The sequence below is a fragment of the Lepisosteus oculatus genome, chromosome 18 (genome assembly GCF_040954835.1).
Source record: "Lepisosteus oculatus isolate fLepOcu1 chromosome 18, fLepOcu1.hap2, whole genome shotgun sequence".
Taxonomy (NCBI): Eukaryota; Metazoa; Chordata; class Actinopteri; order Semionotiformes; family Lepisosteidae; genus Lepisosteus; species Lepisosteus oculatus.
In genome coordinates, this window is record NC_090713.1 from 16,277,924 (window position 1) to 16,299,792 (window position 21,869).

Here is a 21,869-nt window from a genome sequence, read left to right on the forward strand (position 1 = left end):
AGGAGAGAGACGTCTGGAGGAGTTGAGACTTGAAGTTCGTGCCAGGCGAGAGCCCCTACTTCTTGATCATTTAAACCAAAGCTGACTGAAACTGAGTATTTGAACTTTGTTAGAGAAAGGGTGCTATTCTATGTTTTTAGGGAACTTAGTAGCAGCCTGGGGTTTTCTGGGTGACCATAATGTTAGACTTCTGAAATGCCTTGTTTGTAAATACTGTACATAGAGTAACTTGTGTGTTGCGTGTAGTGTAGTTTGTGTTATTTTAATACTGTACATTTTTAACTATGTGTGCCTAGATTATTACTCCTCTCAACAAAGCTGTGCCAGAAAACAAAGAATTCATGAGCCTCTAATACGAGCTATTCGGGTAGATTCTGGAAGAAGTACTTTCATTTTGGGATAATGAAAAATTATTTCACTGTATATAAACTGCTCGTCAAATTCTGATTTTCACCAGTATCGTAACCCCCCATTTGTACACAGTATCTAGAGCCCTCCAACCCTGCAAGCTCTACCGGGCCTCTGCCACACTATACCCACAACAACAAGTTAGAAACTTATGTTTTGTTTATTTTTCTAATGCAATCTGGATAGAGCTCTCTACTCAAATGTACTGCGGCATTGTGAGTGCTTTACAAAAAATTGAATCCAATGTGATCCTTATCCAGAGCTCCACCTCACAATTGTTTTTCCTGGCAGTCAGCTGATTTATCAACAGGCTTAAAGAGAGCAGAAACGAAACTGAAAGCCAGCACACAGCCTCCCTCCCTCTGTTGAAACTTGTCAGTGTTTTCTTACCAGTGATTTTTTATTACTTGGGAAGTAATATCCATTGGACCAGGACATAAATCTTAGACATTTAGACTTGTATTTTATTAAATTACCATATTGAGTGTAGTTCACTGATACTTTGATCTGTTGGTGTAGAAACACATTCAACGTCTTAATGCAATGGTTGTTAGTATTCCGAAAACAAGGACAACAACAACACATATTAATGAAGGGAAAAATATCATTTTATTGTGCAGCTCAAGAAGGGCGACAAAACAGTTACAGATGCATTTTTTTCTTTCACAGAATTAATATCAAATACGATACATACAAGGAGAAAATGTAGTATAAAAAACAGAAGAAGAAAAATTAATAACTAATACCTTCTGTTTGGAATGTGAAAAAAGATCATTTCTTTGTGGTGGTAGTAGTAGTGATTCTTTCAACTGTTTTAACTGTGCTGACACGTGGGGTATCTTTGGCAGATACAGTGACTGACACGGTCTTGGTCTGTGTCTGCAGAGAAAAAAAGGTTAATGTTTTACTACAAATCAAGCTAATAGACAAGCAAGCAGGAAGAAAGATAATCATGTACATGGTCAGACAGAAAAGGAGACAAGCAAGAAGACTGACACAGAAATGAAGAGATAATATACTGTACACATAACACACATACAGTATAAACAGAAGTTTAGGCTAATACAGAAAATGCTATTCATATTAACCTGTGATGGTCCAACATAGCTCTTTACTGATTTTGAGAAAGACTTGCCCTGGAAGACATAAAACAATGAAAAACTTTACAAGGTCTTTCTTGTTAATGCTTTTGCAAATACTCACACTGAAAACTAAAACAATATTATTCTTAATCTTTAATACATGTGTACCCTCTTCTGTCAATACACAGACACAGATTGTGAGAAAAGCCTAGTTATCTGTGTATGTCCAAGATGATATATTTTCAGGTACCTGTGTCTCTAAAATGAGTTATGGTCACTTCCTGGTTGCAATCTTTACCTGGACTGTATTATTCAGGTACTAGAGGTCATGAAGAAATTATGATGGAATGAAAGCATGCTTGTGTGCTGCTGTAGTATACAGTACTTTCTGAACATTCTATGAAGTATATGATCTCAACAAGAAAGAAAAAAAATATATTTTTTTGTTTTGTAGTAACTCTAAGCTTCAATTTACTTCAATTTAATTGGACATTAATTATCTAAGACACAATGCAGAAAAACACATTGAAAATATGGATAACCTACCTTTCCACTCATGTTTCTATCTGAGCTTGAGTTGCAGTTTTTTTTTTCGTGACTGAGCTGAATTAGGAAAAAAGAAGCACCATAAAAACACTGTAGTAATGGAACAACACTTTTGCACAAGACAACCTGACTTGTACATACTTGTCTGAGAACATATTTGTTTTCATTCTAAATAGTGTTCTTTTAAAAATAAAAACTAACAGTATATTACCACATTTGTATCCTAGTTATGTGATCACAGTTTGTATGATGTTCTAAGACAATCAGGGTTAAAACTAGATAGAATTACATGTATTATTAGTATTATTTACAAGAAAGTCTAAGTGTCTCATCTTACCCAAGAGTCTTCAACAATCAGTTTATGTATTTCACCATAGCTTAACATTTTTAAATGAAGGGATATAATTTTGGAATATTAGGTTTGTAGGATTTACATATAGAGATTTGTTATTTATAATAATAATACATTCCTTATGTGTACTGTATATTGTGCTTTTTCTGGACACTCCACTCAAAGAGCATTACAGGTAATGGGGATCCCCTCCACCTCCACCAATGTGCAGCCCCACCTGAATGATGCAACATCTTGTGCTGGTTTGACTGAACTTACTGTATTATTCTGTCACCAGAGGAAAAGGAACAAATGTTCCCTCAGATATCTACAGTAACACTTGAGGTTATATTATGACCTATATTAAAAACGTATGTTACAGACTGGTCAGGTTTGACAGCATGAGAAGGGAAAAACTGTGCAAGCACCAAATTCAGAAGGAAAACTCTGCATTGGTTCTGTACTGTATATTGTCTTCAAGCCTTAGCCTTTAGCTGTTTCCTGCAGTGACTCTGATCTTTTGCACATTTGTTCATCTTTATTTGCCCTTCTTCTTCAATCATTCCCTCAGCCTTTCTCTCACTGGACTGGGTTTTCAGATTATGCACCTGTCCGCTCTCTCTCTTTCTCACAGAACCCTGGCTGGTCATTGACGGCAAACAGCATGAGAAAACCAAGCTCTAAAGACAACTGCTGTATCCAAGACTATGGGGCCCATTTGGTGGTTCTTTCTCTAGTGGGAACTTCCAGGGGATTTTTGACCTTGATAAATGTGACAACAATAACTTAATTCTGAATGTTAAAAAAATAAATAAATAGTTTTCGATCCCAGAGCAGTTGGTGATCACTTACAAGTAGTAATCCACAACAAATTTATCACTCAGGTGTAACGAACAGTTCTTTCCGGACCCTATGTGGACGACACAATCCGACGAAGTGGGGAAACACTGGGGAAACGTCATGCAGGAAAACGGGGCTGAAGACAGGGGGGCGTGTCCAAGGTGCGCTGGTGCACGGGGGAGGTGTGGCCGAGGCGAACAATCCCAAAGAGTAATCCATAGAGTATCCAAAACACGAAGGTAAGTCCAAAACCAGGAGATCCATCAGAACTCGGAATTAAAACCACGAAGGCCGGGTCGGAACCGGCGGACGGGGAACGGGAACGGAGGTTAAAACCTTAAGGGGACCAGGCGCTTCCTGGTCCCGGACTCGCACGATATGGAAATCAGATGCAGAGCCCGGAAGAGCGTCAGCGCCTGGCTTTTAAGGTGGGCAGGGAATAGGGCGCAGGTGCATGGAATAAAGTCTTGAGTGATAGGGCTGGAGCACCCTTAAGGAGGGGGAACTAATATCGTGACATCAGGTTGATTCATATAAATACTTAGGTGTACACATAGACAGTAACCTGTGCTGGACTACTCGTGTTCAGAGTGTTTGCTATAAAGTTCAGCGGCATATATAGTTATATTTCCTGCGAAGACTAAGAGTGTTTGGGATTCGACAGGAAGTAATGCTACTCTTTTTCAGTGCTGTAATAGAGAGCATTATAAGATATGATATTTCAGTGTGGTTTGGTAATCTATCAGTTCATTTTAAATCGCAAATTACCCGCCTCATCCAGACAACTTTGAAGGTCATGGGAGTGAAACAGCATCCCTCCCTGCAGACAATCTTTGAAAAATCCATAATCAAACACGCAGGGGAAATTGTATCAGATCCTTCTCACATCCTCAACTCTGAATATGAACTTCTTCTTTCTGGCAAACATTTTAGGGTTCCCAAATGTATGTCAAACAGATATAAACATTCCTTTGTACAGTATGTGTTATACTGTACATGTGCAATAGAATGATGTGCAGTGTTTTTCTTATTTTGTGTATTAGAATATGTGCAATGTTTTTCTTTTCTTCTCTTTTTTTTGCATTCTATTTAAATGTACAGGAGTGCTGGGTGTCCATAAAACATTTCCCTCAGGGGACAATAAAATGTTATCTTATCTCAAGTATTAGCTTAATTGTGTGCTTATCCCGGATCACAAAACTCCTCACCATGTCCTGAACCCAGAAACCCAACAGATGATTGTTATCTTGTCCTTTTGGTCAGTACCCTGTAAATTGTATTCCTGACTAAACAAACTTTTCATAAACATTTTCTTCATCAAAGTGTACACAAAGTTTACATGGTCTCTTGCTGTTTGTTTTGGAAAAGTTTTGACATGCTCATTTTAACTATATTAATTTTATATACTTTATAAAAGCATAAGAAGTTGTAACTTTTTCCATGAATCCGTTGACTTTATTGTTGTAATGAATAGTGAAATGCTTGGCTTTTCCAAATTGAACAATGCTTTGGTTCAGTAGTAGAGTTCTCATCTGCCACCTAGAACATCAGTTTTCAATACCTGGCCACTACCTAAGTTTTAATTTTAACAAATAAAGACACTTTGTTTACTAATAAAGTATTGTTACAGCTACAGGTGACTAGGAAGTCTAGAATTTAGATGAAGTGAGTGACACCTGGCAGTGAGAATGTTTTCAGCTGTAAAGTAGAGGGGATGTTGTCTGAGATGTGGGGGGCAGGGGAGTTTACCTTGGTTAACCTAGTTAATTAAGTTGTGGGTACTGTAAATGGTTGTCCAGAAGGAGCAGTCCAGAAACACATCATATGAGATCCTCAGTGTAGCATTGGAAGTTACTGTGGTGCCTCTTGATGATGTGTCTAAGGAGTGTCGTCCATGAAAAGAACCCTGTGGCATGCCATATGTTTCTAAGGATGTAAAAGATAAGTCATTGTTTAACTGTACAAATTGCAATCTATTTATTGTTAGACCATGATATCCTGCAGTGCTGTGTGATAGCTGAAAGGCTGGATTCCAAGCACAGGGCTTCAGGCTTCACTTGGTGATTTCAGGAAGAGCTGAGAAAGCAGGGGTGAAGTTGTACTGGAGGTTGTGAAGGACTGCCCAGGGGCTGTGAAAGCAGACTGACTGAATCGGATCTGCCCAGGAAAGAGGCAGACAGGAGAACGACTGCTGGGATACAGACAGTGAAGCTGACAGGAGTATAGCTGTCCAGGATATGGGCAGACAGGTGTCATTGCTGGCACCACTGCTGAGACATGACTTTCTGTTTCTCTGTGAGTGAATATTCAATGCAGAACTGATCACCACATGGCTTTCAGTGGCTCATGTCAGAACACTGGTCTAGCATTGATTCAAAATGTGCTCTGTCGAATGTGTCATTTTAAAATATTTTGTGTTACAAGATAAAATATGAACATTTTTTTCTGGATACACTCTTGTATGTTTAGTAAAATTTGAACAGCAGAAAACACTATCACATGGACAAAACACTATTGTATTCAGAATACTTACTTAGCTGTAACAGTAAATTGCACATGTTTACCTTGGCTATTAGGAACCTTAGTCTTCAGCACATGCAATACATTCATTTACATAAAACAATGTGTACATAAAAGCATTCAGGGTAAACTCATGAGAGTCTGCCTAGATAGAGATGGCTGCTCATTACATGAGAATTATTAGCCTATAGCAAGTATGACAAAGTGATACATAAAAACAAGCATAATACACTTAGTATGGGATCAGTTACACTAACTTGCACATCAATCTCATTAACATATTCAACATTCAGGTGCTCACAAGTAAATACTGCTACAGGAATTAAGTTGATACCAACATATGTTAAGATAACAATTAAGTTGTTAATTAGGAGTAGTAATGCTGAATATTTAATTATACTCACCCATAATCATGGATTCATAACTCCCAGGCAGAGGGATAGGGGAACTGCTGGCTGTGTATCTTCCAGCACTGTCCAATCCGTACTTTGCTGGCTTCATGCCACTGCAGCCCAAGGGCAGTTTGAGGTAAAGAGCGAGAGAGACGGATCCTGCTGTAGCCTCCTGCTGACAGTCAATCCTCTCAAGTGTGGTGTCTGGATTAGCATTGAGCTCAACTGAGGCAATGTCTGTGCACAGAGTGGTGACCACCTAGTCATTGTGAGTCACACATAAAGGGGAGAAAGTTGCTTTACTCCCAGCATAGCAGCTACTGCTGAATAATATTATATTCAGGTGTGTTGACAAATCACTCAGGTGCATGGTGGTAGTTAGCTGGTTGTGAGGTCCTGCTGTAAACTAGACCTCAAGTAGAATTCAGGCTTTACTTGGGGTTCACTTTCTAACCCAGCGCTTTGAGTTTAGACATACAAGTGTGGCAGGCAAGTGGTTCTGTTGTCAGTCATCCAAATTGGCTCAGCAGAAAGCAGTAGAGTTAGAGGTGATGCCATCACTTTTTCATTGGGGAAAATACAGTTGGTGTTTGCTCAAGTCACCAGCTGGAATAGGTCCCTACACCTTGCAGGATCCCGACTGGCTGATCATCTTTTTGGATGATTAACCATGGCCCTGTGAATTTTAAACCTGTGCCTATGTCCCTCTGGTAGACACCCAGGTGCCAGCACTGGACATCTTAGGGAGTATTGACCGTCCTGGGAAAAATCTTTATCTAGAACACAAACTCATCTCCTTTACTTTCCCACACCCAAAGACTGCTAGGTCATTCTGTGGCTCATATCACAGAAATGGACCTCACTGGAGTTTCACAACAATCCCTCTTTCAGATGCTCATCAATAAGCCTTGCTGCTGCAATACACCATTGTGGACAGGTGCCATATAGTAGTGATGCTTACATAACTAGATAAGTAAACAGGGAGAAGAGTTTTTTTTTTAATTGTGCTAATTTTGTTACAAGTGTTAAGATTGTAGCAGAAGATCCCAGGGTGTTCTTGAAAACAGTAGGGGTGTTACCCTTGCATCCTGGCCAAATTTACCATTGGCCTTTACCAATCACAGCCTCCTAATAATCCCCATCTATAAAATTGGCGCACTGGTGCACTATGGCTGCCGTTGCATCATCCAGGTGGGGCTGCACACTGGTGGTGGCGGAGGGGATCCCCATTACCTGTAAAACTTTTAGGTTGGAATTCTCCAGAAATGCACAATATAAGTGTAAAGAATTATTATTATCAATTCCTGTTGTTTCTGTCTTACAATACTATTTTTACAAGACAGCAAACATTTGTTAATGACATGACTATGAGTCTTGATGAATTCTTGTTCATGCTTCGGAGGAAGTTTACAAAGTTGTGTTGCAGTGACCCATAGTTGCCCCAGCACTATCTAATGCAGCTTTCTAATGCAATCTGGATAGTGCTCTCTACTCAAATGTACTGCAGCATTGTGAGTGCTTTACTAAAATTTGACTCCATCGTGATCCTTATCCAGAGCTCCACCTCACCACTGTTTTTCCTGGCAGTCAGCTGACTTATTAACAGCCTTGGAGAGAGCAGAAACGAAACTGAAAGGCAGCACACAGCCTCCCTCCCTCTGTTGAAACTTGTCAGTGTTTTCTTACCAGTGATTTTTTATTACTTGGGAAGTAATATCCAATGGATCAGCACCTAATTCCTAGACAATTAGACATGTATTTTATTAAATTACCATATTAAGTGTAGGTCACTGATACCTTAATCTGTTGGTGTAGAAACACATTCAATGTTTTAATGCACTGGTTGTTAGTATTCTGAAAACAAGGACAACAACAACACATACCAATGAAGAAGAAAAAAATATAATTTTTATTGTGCAGCTCAAGAAGGGCTACAGCACAGTTACAGATACATTTTTTTATTTCACAGAATTAATCTCAAATAAGATACATACAAGGAGAAAATGTAGTAGAAATAACAGAAAGAAAACATATTTATGTGAGGTGGTTGTACTAGTGATTCATTCAACTATTTGGACTGTGCTGGCATGTGGGGTATCTTTGGCAGATATAGTGACTGACAGTCTTGGTCTGTGTCTGCAGAGAAAAAAAACAAGGGTCAAGTATTATTTTAAATCAAGCTAATAGACAAGCAAGCCTGCAGAGAGACAAACATAGATAGAAAAGCAGACAAACACGAAAAAGAAGACTGACAGACACAGAAATGGAGATATCATATACACATGGATTAACAAAAGTGCTGACACACATATAAACAGAAGTTTAGGCAAATACGGACAATGTCAGTCATATTTACCTATGATGGTCCAACATAGCTCATTACTGATTTTGAGCCTTAAGACTTGCCCTGGAAGACATAAAACAATGAAAATATTTTCAGGTCTTTCTTGTTAATGTTTTTTCAAATACTCACACTTCTTTAATACATGTGTACCCTCTTCTGTCAATACACAGAAACTGCGATCGTGAGAACAGCCTAGTTATCTGTGTATGTCCAAGAATATATGTCTTTAGGTACCTGTGTCCCTAAAATGAGTTATGGTTACTTCCTGCAATCTTTACCTGGACTGTATTATTCAGGTACTAGAGGTCATGAAGAAATTATGATGGAATGAAAGCATGCTTGTGTGCTGCTGTAGTATACAGTACTTTCTGAACTTCCTGTAAAGTATATGAGCTAAACAAGAAAGCAAAACAACAAAATATATATTTTTTTGTTTTGTAGTAACTCTAAACTTCAATTTCACTTTAATTAGGCATTAATTATTTTAGACATGATGCAGAAAAGCACATTGAAAATATGGATAACCTACCTTTCCACTCATGTTTCTCTCTGAGCTTGAGTTGCAGGGTTTTTTTTTCGTGAATGAGCTGAATTAGGAAAAAAAGAAACATCATATAAACATCGTATTTATGGAACAATGCCTTTGCACAAAAACAAACTGACTTGTACATACCTGTACGAGAACATATTTGTTTTCATTCTAAACAGTGTTCAGTTGAAAAATAAAAACTAACAGTATTACAACATTTTTATCCCAGTTATGTGATCACAGTTAGTATAATGTTCTAAGACAATCAATCAGAGATAAAATTACATTTATTATTAGTATTATTTACAAGAAAGTCTAAATGTCTGACCTTTCCCAAGAGTCTTCCACAATAACTGAAGACTATAGAGGTTTGCTTTCGATTGCATTAATTCACCTGGCCAGGGTGTTAAGAGTACCAGCCAATCACCTTATTCTTCTCACAGGAATGTGACTTCAGTTTTCTGTGTTCACTGTGGTAAAGAAATCATGCAGCACAGTTACATTTAATTTTACATTATTCTCAATGAACGTTTAAAGACTTTGCTTTTCTAAAATGTTTTACTAAAATGATATTGTAACGCAACGGGGGCTCTGGCGGGCGCCCTTGCCGCATCTGGTCGGCCCCATCCCGACTGGAGGCTCGAACCCGGGACTTCCGCGTCTCTCTGCAGCGACCTAGCCCCGTGAGCTAAAGAGAGATCTCTCTTTAGCTCACGGGGCTAGGTCGCTGCAGAGAGACGCGGAAGTCCCGGGTTCGAGCCTCCAGTCGGGATGGGGCCGACCAGGTGCGGCAAGGGCGCCCGCCTGAGCCCCCGTTGCGTTACATTGGTGTCAGAAGCGGGGTGGGATAGCCCTTCGCCGGGGACGGCGATTTAAGCGGGGGAGAGTGTAACGCTTACGGCCGACAAGCAGTGTGTGTAAGAGCCGGCGTACCAGAGCGGGTGACGTCACCGCCCTTCCCTGTGATAGCAGGACCACAGCTACTGGGCTGTGGAGAGATCTCTCTTTAGCTCACGGGGCTAGGTCGCTGCAGAGAGACGCGGAAGTCCTGGGTTCGAGCCTCCAGTCGGGATGGGGCCGACCAGATGCGGCAAGGGCGCCCGCCTGAGCCCCCGTTGCGTTACAATATTAATGAATATGTTACATCAACGGCTTAGAGACCTATTGATCTGTCACCAGATGAAAAGAAACTAATGCTTGGGGTTATATCATGACCTAAATTTAAAAAAAATGTATGTTAAAGGCCGGAAAGGTCTATACATCTAGAAGCCTGCAGGAAATCATACCATTACATTAGACCATTAGGTGGTTTGAATCTTAGGCCCGATGAAGCCATCTCAGTGGAGCACAGTCTATCATCAGGTGAATGGATGGCCCAGAAGGTAAAACCACAGGGCAGCTGTTATCCATATGATCACTAAACAATGTTTTTCTATTGTGTTATAGTTTTGTTTCCAGGCTAAAAGCTTTCTACTGGGAGGTGGGTGATGGGGCTTCCTGAGATAATACCGTGCCCAGTCCGATTGCCACAATAATAGTCTAAAAGAACAAAGCAGGAACTTAACAGAGGAAGGCAGTCTTGAACTGTCTTGCACTGTTCTTCCACACAGCTGTATATAAGGTACTCTTTTTCAGTTAGGTTTGTGACTGAGAAAAATGTGACTAAAACTCTAGTAGAACCCTGGAACCTCTAGAAATTCCTGAATTCTTTTTTTCACTTGAGCAGTGAATAGTTGACGCTGGTTGCCACCATTTCTCTTAAGGGTACTCTCAACCAAAGATGTACCCCCATACTGTACTTTGCCTCAGTTCTCCCAGTTGCACATTTGCCATGGCAGTTGTGAGAATTGTTATCTTTACACTACACTGCAGATGCCTCGTTGGTTCATCATTCTTTGTGTGATAGTAGTAAGGAGATACACAGTTCATCAAACTTTTGACAGGTGCTACACCCCTACTCCTATGTCTATATCTGGGAGTCCATCCTGCCCCCTTTTCCTATGCCATAGATTGACGTTACCCTCAGCACGTATGTGCGTTTGTTGCTGTGGGAGGTGCGACTTGCCCGGCCATGTCATCTCTCGAGTTCCAGGTCCATTACAGTCCTAAGGCGGCGAGGAGCTATGGTTGTGTGCTGGTGCAGGACACGAGGGCCATTAGTGCAAACCTGAGCTGCCGAGGTGCGCGAGTGGCTGAATGGAAGAGAAATACAACACTGGTCCCAGACATTGACTGGCAATAGCAGGCCAATTTAGTGGACATTTGCCAGTATTCAGAGTTCAACGATGGGCTTAGTTACCTTTTAACCTGTATAGATGCCTTGTCCAAGTACGCTTGGGCTGTGGAATTAAAATCCAAGTCCGGAGAAGCTGTGACTAGTGCTTTTCGAAACATTCTCACGAGAGGGTTGTTTACCCAGAAAACTCCAGACAGACGAGGGTAAAGAATTTCTCAACAGACCCCTCCAAATATTTCTGAAGCGTGAAAACATTGAAAAAGAGGCTCTGAAATTGCTAAGCTGCACATGGCATCTGCAGCTAAAAACATGGCCAAAGACATCGTGTGTAACGTTACTAGCACTGTTGTGTCTAAAGTGTTCTGCAGCAGGAAGGTTTGGGTCTGGTATATGTCAAAAGGACCACCAAGTTGTTGTTATAGTCCTTCCCCTTGCGGGAGAACATCAAGGGGAAAAGAAGGACATCACTCATTCAGGTCCTGGGGCTGCCGACACTTGCTAAAAGAAGAGCTAAGCAGGATGGCTAAAAAAAAAAGCAGGACGAATAAGAAGAGGACCACGGGACACAGGACCCATCGAGATATATTTTAATCATGGCCTTTGTTCACTGCAAGTCCGTGGAATGTGGCAAGCCATATATTCCAATTAGCCCTCACTTAAACCAGCACAGAGAAAAGCTTGTTCATAGAAATGCCACCCCTCACGGCCATCACAGAAAACGCGCATTTGCATTTTTTCATCACGGGCAACGGAGAAGAGTATAAACAATATGCTGCTCTATTTGACCTGTAAAAAAATGGATACCGACAGCTTCAACATTGATGCTGGAGCCCGACAGCCTGGTGAATTACCCTATCGCCTTCATCTTCAGTCAGGTCAACACAAAACACCAACATTTATCTCTCTCCACATCTCCTAAAAGATTGCTGTTATACAGTAGTTCTTCCCCTTGCAGGAGAACACGATCAACACAATATCAAACAGAAAGATACAACTTTCTCACAAAAACCACAGCCGCCAGCCTTCTGATGGAAATTGATATCTTCAGAAATTCAGTGAGACAGGACATGTTGTAGTATGAGTTATACTTTACTTGGTCATAATGCACTTAAGCATGAATATACATTTTACAATGTAGATCAGGTGGGTAGCTGCGTCAGCATGCGTAGGCTGCAAAGGAACAAGTAATAGGTTTATTCCTGCTGGAAGCATTTTACAATGTAGGGTACATAACAATTCACACAGTTCAAACTTGAAGAGCAGTGCCGCTCACTGTAACAACATAAAAATGGTTAAACTTAAATAATCGTAACCAAGATAGCTGACTCTGTACAGCAGCATCCTGGTGCCACGAGGGAAAAAAATAAAAAATAAAACACATACACAAGACATTTTTCTCCTAAGTAGAGCTTTTTATTTACTAATTAGGACTTCATAAACATAAAAAATATTTAAAGGGATTTTTAATATTCAGCACACTAAATATTTAACATACTAAATTTAACATTCCCGTACATATGGCAGGTTTCATCATGGACATTTCATCATGGACCCAGTAAACAGCATAAACCTTACAATAAAATTGCTGGCTTGATAAACCCAGTTCATTCCACGCATTGCATTGTAGATATCTGATGAATTATAATTAAAAATATATTCTTCTCAGTGTAATATCTCATACAGTACATCCCCAATACAAACTGTGATGCACAATGGTGCAATAGTGTGAAATGCTTCCATGAGCTTGGGCAGTCACTAATTGACTGCAGTATAACTCAATTGTTGCTTTTAGAACGGACTCTCCTCAACCACCACCAATGTGCAGCCCCACCTGGATGATGGAACAGCAGCCATAGTGCACCGGAACGCTCCCCACACACCAGCTCTCAGTGGGGAGGGAGCTATGCAGAATGATGAAGCAGTTCAGAGATTTAGCACTGTTCTTGTTCTTGTTCTTCAAGCATGACAAACCCATCTCTTAGTTGCAAGTAAAAATCTTCTTCCTCACAATAGAACGTTTGTTATTTCTATTTTGAAAAAGTATAGTACTATGTATACCACACCTGAAGAAGGCTCCACGGCTGAAACGTTGTGTTTTCTCTCTTCTTTTTTTCAGCATGGGATAAACCTATTACTTGTTCCTATGTATACTGTTATATATACTGTATACATATACAGTATATAGCTGTTAGCTAACAGCAATATCAATCTGCAACTCACAACTGGCAGCCCCATTGAACCTAAGCAGGTGTGAGCCTGGTCAATACCTGTATGGGAGACCTCCAGGGAAAAACTAAGGTTGCTGCTGGAAGAGGTGTTAGTGGGGCCAGCAGGGGGTGCTCACCCCGGTGTCCTGGCCAAATTTACCATTGGCCCTTACCAGTCATGGCCTCCTAATAATCCCCATCCTCCCCACTGATGCTAATGTGTGGTGAGTGTTCTGGCGCACTATGGCTGCCGTCGCATCATCCAGGTGGGGCTGCACATTGGTGGTGGTGGAGGGGATCCCCATTACCTGTAAAGCGTTTTGAGTGGAGTGTCCAGAAAAGTGCTATACTGTATATGTGTAAGCAATTATTCTTATTACTGTATATATATAAAAAGCTATCTATTTGGGTTTTTGTTTTCGAGCAAAATATTACATTTGATGTAAAGGGCATTTAATACAATTATTAAAATGTTGCTTTTCTGAAAACGTACAAGTAATTGTCATACTTCCAGAAATGTACTGTGGTGGAGGTGGAGTTTTACTGAAATTACTCTCAGATATGCAGTGAAAATGAAAGTAAAGTCTACAGCAGTCGTCATTAGCGGTCAAACCAGGAAGTCAGAAAAGGGAGCTACTCTGCTTCACTAGTTGTATTTGTATTTGTAAATTCTTTATACATTTAATAAAAAGAAAAAAAAGGAGCTACAGGTGAAATATGGATTAAGAGAGTCCGGTAAGTACTGTATATAAAAGCTGAAATTGGTAGCGGAACTGAAAGACAATCGATGGTGTAAACTGATGTTAAAACGTTTGTGTTACGTGAGCCGGGTAGGTCTCCCGTGGGAGGGGGGTGTTGAGCCGAATCCGGAAACAGGACCACAGACAGGGTTCAGAAAAGACGCACAGGGTTTATTGTGAAGCCAGTGAGGGGTTACAGTTCGTGATCCGGTGCGCAGGGGAAAGCAGCCTTAGGCATCCAAGTCCAGGCAGGTCCAGGCGGGTAGTCAGAGAGTAGTCCGAGATCCGAAAAGCCAGGCTGCCTGTGTCACGGAGCACAGTGGTCGGTACGCTATTTTCAGAGCCTCTGATTGGGAAAAAAAGACCTGCTGATCTGTCCTACAGTGCATACAGTAAGAGGAAGAGAAAATACTGCTGTGAAGCTCCCTACATTATGCGACGCGAATGATCCGAAAGTGTATGTAAATAGCCGAATTTCAATCAAAATAAAAGTTCTTCAGCTACCACAGTAGCGTATGATGAGTATAACAACATTAAGCGAAGTGACAAGCAACTGAAACACTTGCTTTGTTATTTCTTCGTGGTTAACTGTAATTCCTTGAACATTCTCCCAAAATGTTATAGGGTACTTTTTTAATTGTAAATTGCCTCCACTAATCCCCAAGTTTAACAGATCTAAGATTATTAGACGTTTTTATTAATTTTACAGCACCTTTCTTCCATTTATACTCCTGTAAAAATACATTGCTATATTTTTTTCTTAGAAATGTTTTATCTGTTCAATGAAAAAGTTTTTAAGATGCAAGCTTTTAAAGGAGCTGTATCTGATATTTGTAATTAAATCAAATAATTTGTTATATTTTAATTCAATATTTTTTAAAACTATAACCAGGGACAAAAACATATTTCTTGCACCATCAAAAGTGGTAAACCATACAATGTTAATGTACAATGTTAACTGGGACTGTGCAGTGATGAACAGGGAGTGGTCTCACTCCCGTCCTGACCAAACAAAAATTTGTGCCTCTCCAAAAACACCTCAAATCTTTTCTTCTGACCCTCAGCTAATAGAAAATCAGAGTGCTTTTATACACAGCATGGTTTTATTACACAGATAAGTGTCCTTGCCAATGTTGCTGGGATTTATAGGAACACTTCCTGTTCCTAGCCTGGGACCATGCAGTGATGGACAGGGAGAAGTGTGAACAACAACCGTGATCCCAACCAAAGTAATGCTGACACTGAAGATCAAAGTATTGTGACCAAAACCATAGCTGTGACACGGAGTAACCATACAATAAATTAAAAAAATGGCATAGAGAGGATGACTATCAATGTTCTGAAAAGGAATAGATACTGTAATGCATCTGTAAATCACCCAACAGACAAAAATAAAACAAAGGTGGAGTGCGATGCTTGTAATGAGTGGTTTAACTTTGTGTAGGTATTACACAGAATGGCATAGATATAGAATCTGTAGGGTTTCTGTGTCGCTCAGAAAAATGTGATGTTAAAGTCACGGCATTAAAAACTGGGTTTGGTTTCATGAACAAATGTGAAGCAATCAGCAGTGTAATACATAATAAGTCAGATGTAACTAAAAAAAAGGTAAGATTGATGTATCACATGTGAGCATTGGTGCTCAAACACCACTGGATTATCTCATTTTTGGGGCTTATTGTGCTAAGACAGACAATAAACAGATGGTTTCCCAGGATATGGAGGTCGAGCTAAATGGTGACACAGAACTGGAAATTAGTGGAAAGTAGTATTACATGTAGTGCATCTGTCACCCAAGGATATTGTTCCTCATGTCATTCCCTCCAAAAGTGAAATGCACAGTATGGATGCCTGCAGAAGTGATGTCGATGGTATGAATCTAAATGGTAGCTGTTATGAGAACACCCCTGAAATTAAAACACACAATAAGGCACCCAGACGGTACTGAGGACCTGACACTAGATTGCGAGCACAGTGGTGAGCACCAGCTATAATAACCCAGGAAACTTGCTGAGTGTTGATGTTGATTTTGGATGCATAGAGAATGTGAATTCTCCATTTCTTGACCATTTTAAAAAAAATGTACATTTAGGCAATGGCAGATATAAACAGACAGGAGAACAAAGGGCCCAATGCCTATTTTGGTTCAAAACTTTTTTGGAAAACAAAATAATTTCCTGTCATCAATCCCAATATGGATGGACATACTAATGGGCAGATTTCAGCAATGGTCAGCTTTTAAGATCACATGGCCTCAGCTTTCATTTTTACGCTGACTATACTCAAATATACATCCATACCAAACCTGACACTGATGTGGCTGTCTCTATTCTATCTAATTGCATCTCTCACATAAAAATTTGGATGACTCAAAACTTCCTTCATCTTAACTGCGACAAGACTGAAGTCATGCTTATTGGCACCCCCCATCAACTTTGTAAAGCCAGTCCTGTATCTATCTATCTGTAGATGGTTCTGTACTTGAGCTTCAATCAAAATTGAAAAACCTTGGGGTTATATTAAATTCTGGCTTAACATTCGACCCACATGTGCAGCATACTGTCAAAACATTTTTTTCACCTCAGAAATATCGCTAGACTATGCCCTATGCTATCACTAACTGTGGCTAAAAAGCTTATCAACACATTTGTGTTCTCTCAAATTGACTACTGTAATGCTCTCCTTGCTGGGGTATCTAATTCTACTCTGAACAAACTGCAGTATGTCCAAAATTCAGCAGCCAGAATCCTGACCAGGTCTAGTGCACGTGTTCACATTACTCCTATCCTGGAGTCCTTGCACTGGCTTCCGGTCAAATTCCGTGTAGACTTTAAAATCCTCATGCTCACCTATAAGGCTCTGCATGGCTTGGCACCTCAGTACCTGTCTGAACTATTATCGCCCTACTCCCCACCTCGCAACCCTCGCTCTTCTAATTCTGCTCTCCTTACTGTCCCCCAAGCTCGTCTACATTGTATGGGTGACAGGGCCTTCTCCTGTTATGCCCCCAAGCTCTGGAGCTCACTGTCCAAGGATATCAGAGAGTCACCTTCTCTAAACTCCTTCAAATCCAGACTCAAAACCCTCTTCTTCAGAAAAGCCTTTACTGAACTGGTTCTATTCTTCACCCCTCTGCTTTTCTTAGTACCACCATCCACGGTCTGCTCTGTACAGGGTATATTGTAATTGTGTTTTATCTTGTGTATTCTTTTATTTATTGTTGTTGTCATCCTGTAAAGCGCTTTGAGAAGCCACCTTTAAAGGTGCTATATAAAATAAAGTTTTTTTATTATTATTATTATAATACCAAAAAATAGATGGACTACATCACATTCTGAGGTAAAGATCAAAATGAATGTGTGGAAAGGTTAGGAACTCTTTACAAAGAACATGAAAGGGAATTTTGTGAAAAGATAAGACTGAATTTGTCTAGAATAAGTAAGTCTCCTGCTCTTGTGGTAGAGGAAGAATGGAACAAAAAAAGAAAATTCCACAACATTTCAGGCATACCAAAAAACCCCTATCAAGACAATCAAAAAAATGTTAGTCTAAATGATAAATGCAAAATTAATGGTCATCCAAATGATCATAACAATCCACTTATCATTAAATTTTCAAAAACAGGTCAAATTGGCAATCTTGATTGGGTCAATAAAACATGTAGATTTGAGAATGCCCTAAACAAGTGCTGTTTGTTTGAAAATTGATCAACTTCAGTGTTACCCATGAAAAATGTATAAAGCATCTGCCTGATGTATTGAATGTATGTAGAAAATAAACTGTGACTCTACTACTGTAGGTGGGAAGGAAATGCCTTATAATGCTGTATTCCTATTTGTATTCTGATACTATTAGCATAATATAATTGAATTATATTTTATATGAAACTCCTGAAGAATCATTTTTAATAGCATTTTAGTTGCATCAAAATGCAAAAATTTGTGTTTGGTGTTTCCTTTGTTTTGTCCACTTTATTACTATTCTGATTTATTTACTATTCTGATAATATTTAAAAACAGCACTTGAAAGCACAACCACTTTTCTGACTATATGAAGAGGAAACAGCTGTGACTGGGTGGATGCAGGCAGGGCTCTTCCACAGGGGCCTGTATGCAGCCTGTCTGTGTCTTTCTACACCTGTATCCCTGAGCTGTTCTGAAAGCTACTTAGTCTCCAGGATTGAATCTTTTCTTTATATGCACTGCCTGACTGAGGGACCTTACAGAGGCAAAAGTGTTTTTTTTTCTGAAACCCTGACAGAACGTTCTGCACATTAACAACATTGAAACATTGAACATTGCAAAATTGTTCTGAGACTTAGATGAGGATCTGATCACACTTTAGAAATCAATGCAGCTATACAGAAAACTCGAATAATGACGACTGATGACTGAATATTTATGACAGTGAGAATTGTAGTTCTTAGCTCATTTGTTTAGTGCCACAAGTTCAACTAAAAACTACAACCACTTCTTAGTGATGGGTGCTTAGTAAGAAGAATGGTAACATAAAATAACATATTTAAACAGTCATAGACTTAGTACCCACTGTATACATCCAAGAAGAAGAAAAAAAGAAACCAGAGGTGTGAAAGAGAAATCCAAAGCCAGATGAGAAGAGAAAAAGGTGTGTGAATAGACAGAAGAGGGAAGCCGCAGTCTTCAAAGTCTTTCACACCTCTTTGTCAAACTGCCAGCTCTTAAAGTAAATCAAGAAGGGCAGCCAGGGCAGAATATAATTTTGGAGTCCAGTAACTGAGGGAAAACCTATCTAAACCAAAGTAGAAAAAGTACATTACATCCCTTACCCAGTGACTGAGAGTGGGTGCAACTAGCACAGATAGGAGATACAGTATCACAGCTGTTATTGCCAACTGTGTGCTGTGTCTTCTCAAAATTGCTGGTTAATGGTCATGAATGAATTGATAGTGCCCTGGATATCAGTTATTTTTCATTTTTAGCTATCACTAGCATATATATATTTATATTAATTAATGTAATCAAAGTTCAAGTTTATTGTCATTATACTCATATTCAGGTATATGGTATAACGAAATGCTATTTAGCTAGCTCTTGGACAATAAGTAGTACAAAGAAAAATTGTATAATTGTACAATTGTATAACAAAAGAAAGACAGAGACAACAGGCAATGTGCAAAAAACAACAACAGGCAATGTGCAAAAACAACAACAGGCAATGTGCAAAACAACAAAAAGGTAACAGGTTATGTGCAAAATCATGCATCAACAGAATGAAATAAAGGGATAGAAATTATGGAGAGTGAGCTTTTGACATGTATGGTAGAGGTAGATTTTCAATGTGTGTTTGGGGTTTTGTTAAGAAAGAAAGAAGGCACTGTGAGGTTCAGATCATAGGTGAGAGGTGAGGTGAGAGTGAGAGAGGCTGGGAGTTTAATAGTTTGATATTGCGGGGGTAAAAACTGTCTTTGAGTCTGGTAGTCTGGGCCCAAATGCTCCGGTACTGTTTTCCAGATGGTAGCAGATCATAAAGTCTATAGCTGGGATGTGTGGTGTGCCGTTATGCCGTTATTGATAAATTGTATGTGTTGTTGACATATATTACAATCGGCAAAAGTGTTTCAATGTTGTCTACATGTAGTACTCTCTGTGGAACATTTTTGTCTAGGTAAGGTTTCTCTGTCAGGCAGTGAATATAAAGAATAGAAGACTATAGAGCTTTGAGACCAGCTCAGGGAAACAGCTGTAGAAAGACACAGACAGGCCTGAAACAAATCCCTCTGGATCATCACTGCTTACACACAGAGGCTATCTGTTCCCAGCCCATGTGCAGACATCACCCTGGATTCCTCTTCATAAAGTCGAGAATGTTGCTGGAATTTCAAATGTCTTTTTTTACTATGATTAGAATGGTCATAAATCAGGATAGTAATAAGGTTGACAAAACAAAGGAAACACCTAACAAAAATGTTTGTATTTTGAAGTAAATAAATCTCAAAAACTGATTCTACACATTTCATATCAAATATTATTCAATGATATTATTATAATAGAATCAGAATATTAATAGGAATGCACCACTAGAAAAACATTTCCTGCCCACCTAGTGGAGTCACAGTTTATTTTCTGTAAATATATCACTCTGGTGTTTAACTATTTTTTCATGGGTAACATTAAACTTAATTCAGTTTGAAACAGTCAGGTTCTCAGAGGGTTTTTAATAATTAAGTGAATAATATTTCATCAGTAACGACAAGATAGTTTCCTCAAAAAGATCTCTGCGTAACAGTCTGTGAAACAGTAATGAAAGGTTACAAGTGTTGTTAATGTGCAGTACAGTGTGTGAGAGTGTGTCAGTGTTGCTGATGTGCAGTACAGTGTGTGAGAGTATGTCAGTGTTGTTATTGTGCAGTACAGTGTGTGAGAGTGTGTCAGTGGTGTTAATGTGCAGTAAAGTGTGTGAGGGTGTGTCAGTGTTGTTAATGTGCACTACAGTGTCTGAGAGTGTGTCAGTGTTGTTATTGTGCAGTACAGTGTGTCAGGGTTCTTAATATACAATATGGTCTTAGTGTGTCAGTTTATTTAATATGCAGTACAGTCCAATTGCAGGAATAAGAATAAAAAACAATTATTTCTTCTTCCACTGCTCAGAAGTGCAGGTTTTTAGTTAATTACAACAAGCTACAGTATGTTTTGCTTTGCGCTGGCCTTGGTTACAAGGGGTTTCTGCAGGGTGTCCTGACCATAAATATCAGCTTTGCAAAGCTCAAGATGTACAGTATTTGTTGAGACTGGGTACTGTAGCTTCAGTGCTGTGGTAATTCTGGAGGCTGTTGTTTGTAGTTTTTAGCCGCTATCCTGTTAAGTGTCCGTCTAGCCCTGTCGATGAGCTTTGACTGTTCCTCCTTCCTGATGTTGTTTTCCGTTGTTTGGTGTACTGTATTCTGGTATGATTTTCATCACTGTTCCCCTGACACATTAAATCATTTTGCCTCTTCTGTGACAGATGCTTCTGTGATTCAGGCACCAACTGTTTCATCCCATTCAAAATCTGTTAGATTACTCATGTTGCTTGAGAAACTCATATTTTGTTGTAAGTGTTGATTTCTAGACTGCTTTTACAGCAAAAACATACTAGTAAATAATATTGAAATTAGTATGAAATGTGTAAATTATTTGTAGGTGTCATAAATTCTCAAATTACAGGTGCTGTTGTCAGTAGGTTTTTCCTGTACATTAGCAGGTGCAGTACAAGCTTTCATCTGTCTGACACGACGTAACTGTATCGTCAGTGTTGTCTTATACATTAAAGTGGAACAAGTACGCTCAAAACCACTTAACAGGAAGTCCTTCAGCAACTGTCCTTCACAACTGAGCCTGTCTTTACCAGCCCTTCTTTCCTTCAGTGCTTCCTGATTAAAAACATACATTATGTTAGCGAAACAGAAAGTATATTTCTGTTTCGTCGCCATTTTGAGCGAAGTAGGGCAGATGCAGTCGGGTACAAGTAGAGAGGGAATAAACTTACTCCTTCATTAAAAACACACTGTAGTGTGATAATTGTGGAAGGTGGCTGGGGGAGAGAGCAAGAGGTTTTACCAGAATTCAGACTTCAGACCACTGGCTGTAGAGTCTGAGAGCCTGAAAACAGTTTAGGGAAGATTTTAAGAGCAGAAGGACTTCAGGGGAGACTTCACATCACCCTGGGTGAGTCTA

The 21,869-nt window shown here is 39.6% G+C and overlaps 1 long non-coding RNA gene across 4 annotated transcripts; it reads right to left on the reverse strand.

The window, feature by feature from the left end:
- Nucleotides 1-1,004: 1,004 nt before the first annotated feature.
- On the reverse strand, nt 1,005-9,015 carry LOC138223924 (uncharacterized). 4 transcript variants are annotated; one of them, XR_011182342.1, is made up of 5 exons: nt 6,132-6,362; nt 4,957-5,283; nt 2,037-2,093; nt 1,497-1,544; nt 1,005-1,287 (listed from the first exon to the last, which is right to left on the reverse strand). It is a non-coding gene; the product is annotated as an uncharacterized lncRNA (long non-coding RNA). The 4 variants fall into 4 exon arrangements; XR_011182341.1 differs by lacking the exons at nt 4,957-5,283; nt 6,132-6,362 and adding an exon at nt 8,993-9,015; XR_011182340.1 differs by lacking the exon at nt 4,957-5,283 and having other exon boundaries at nt 6,132-6,272.
- Between the last annotated feature and the right edge of the window lie 12,854 nt (nt 9,016-21,869).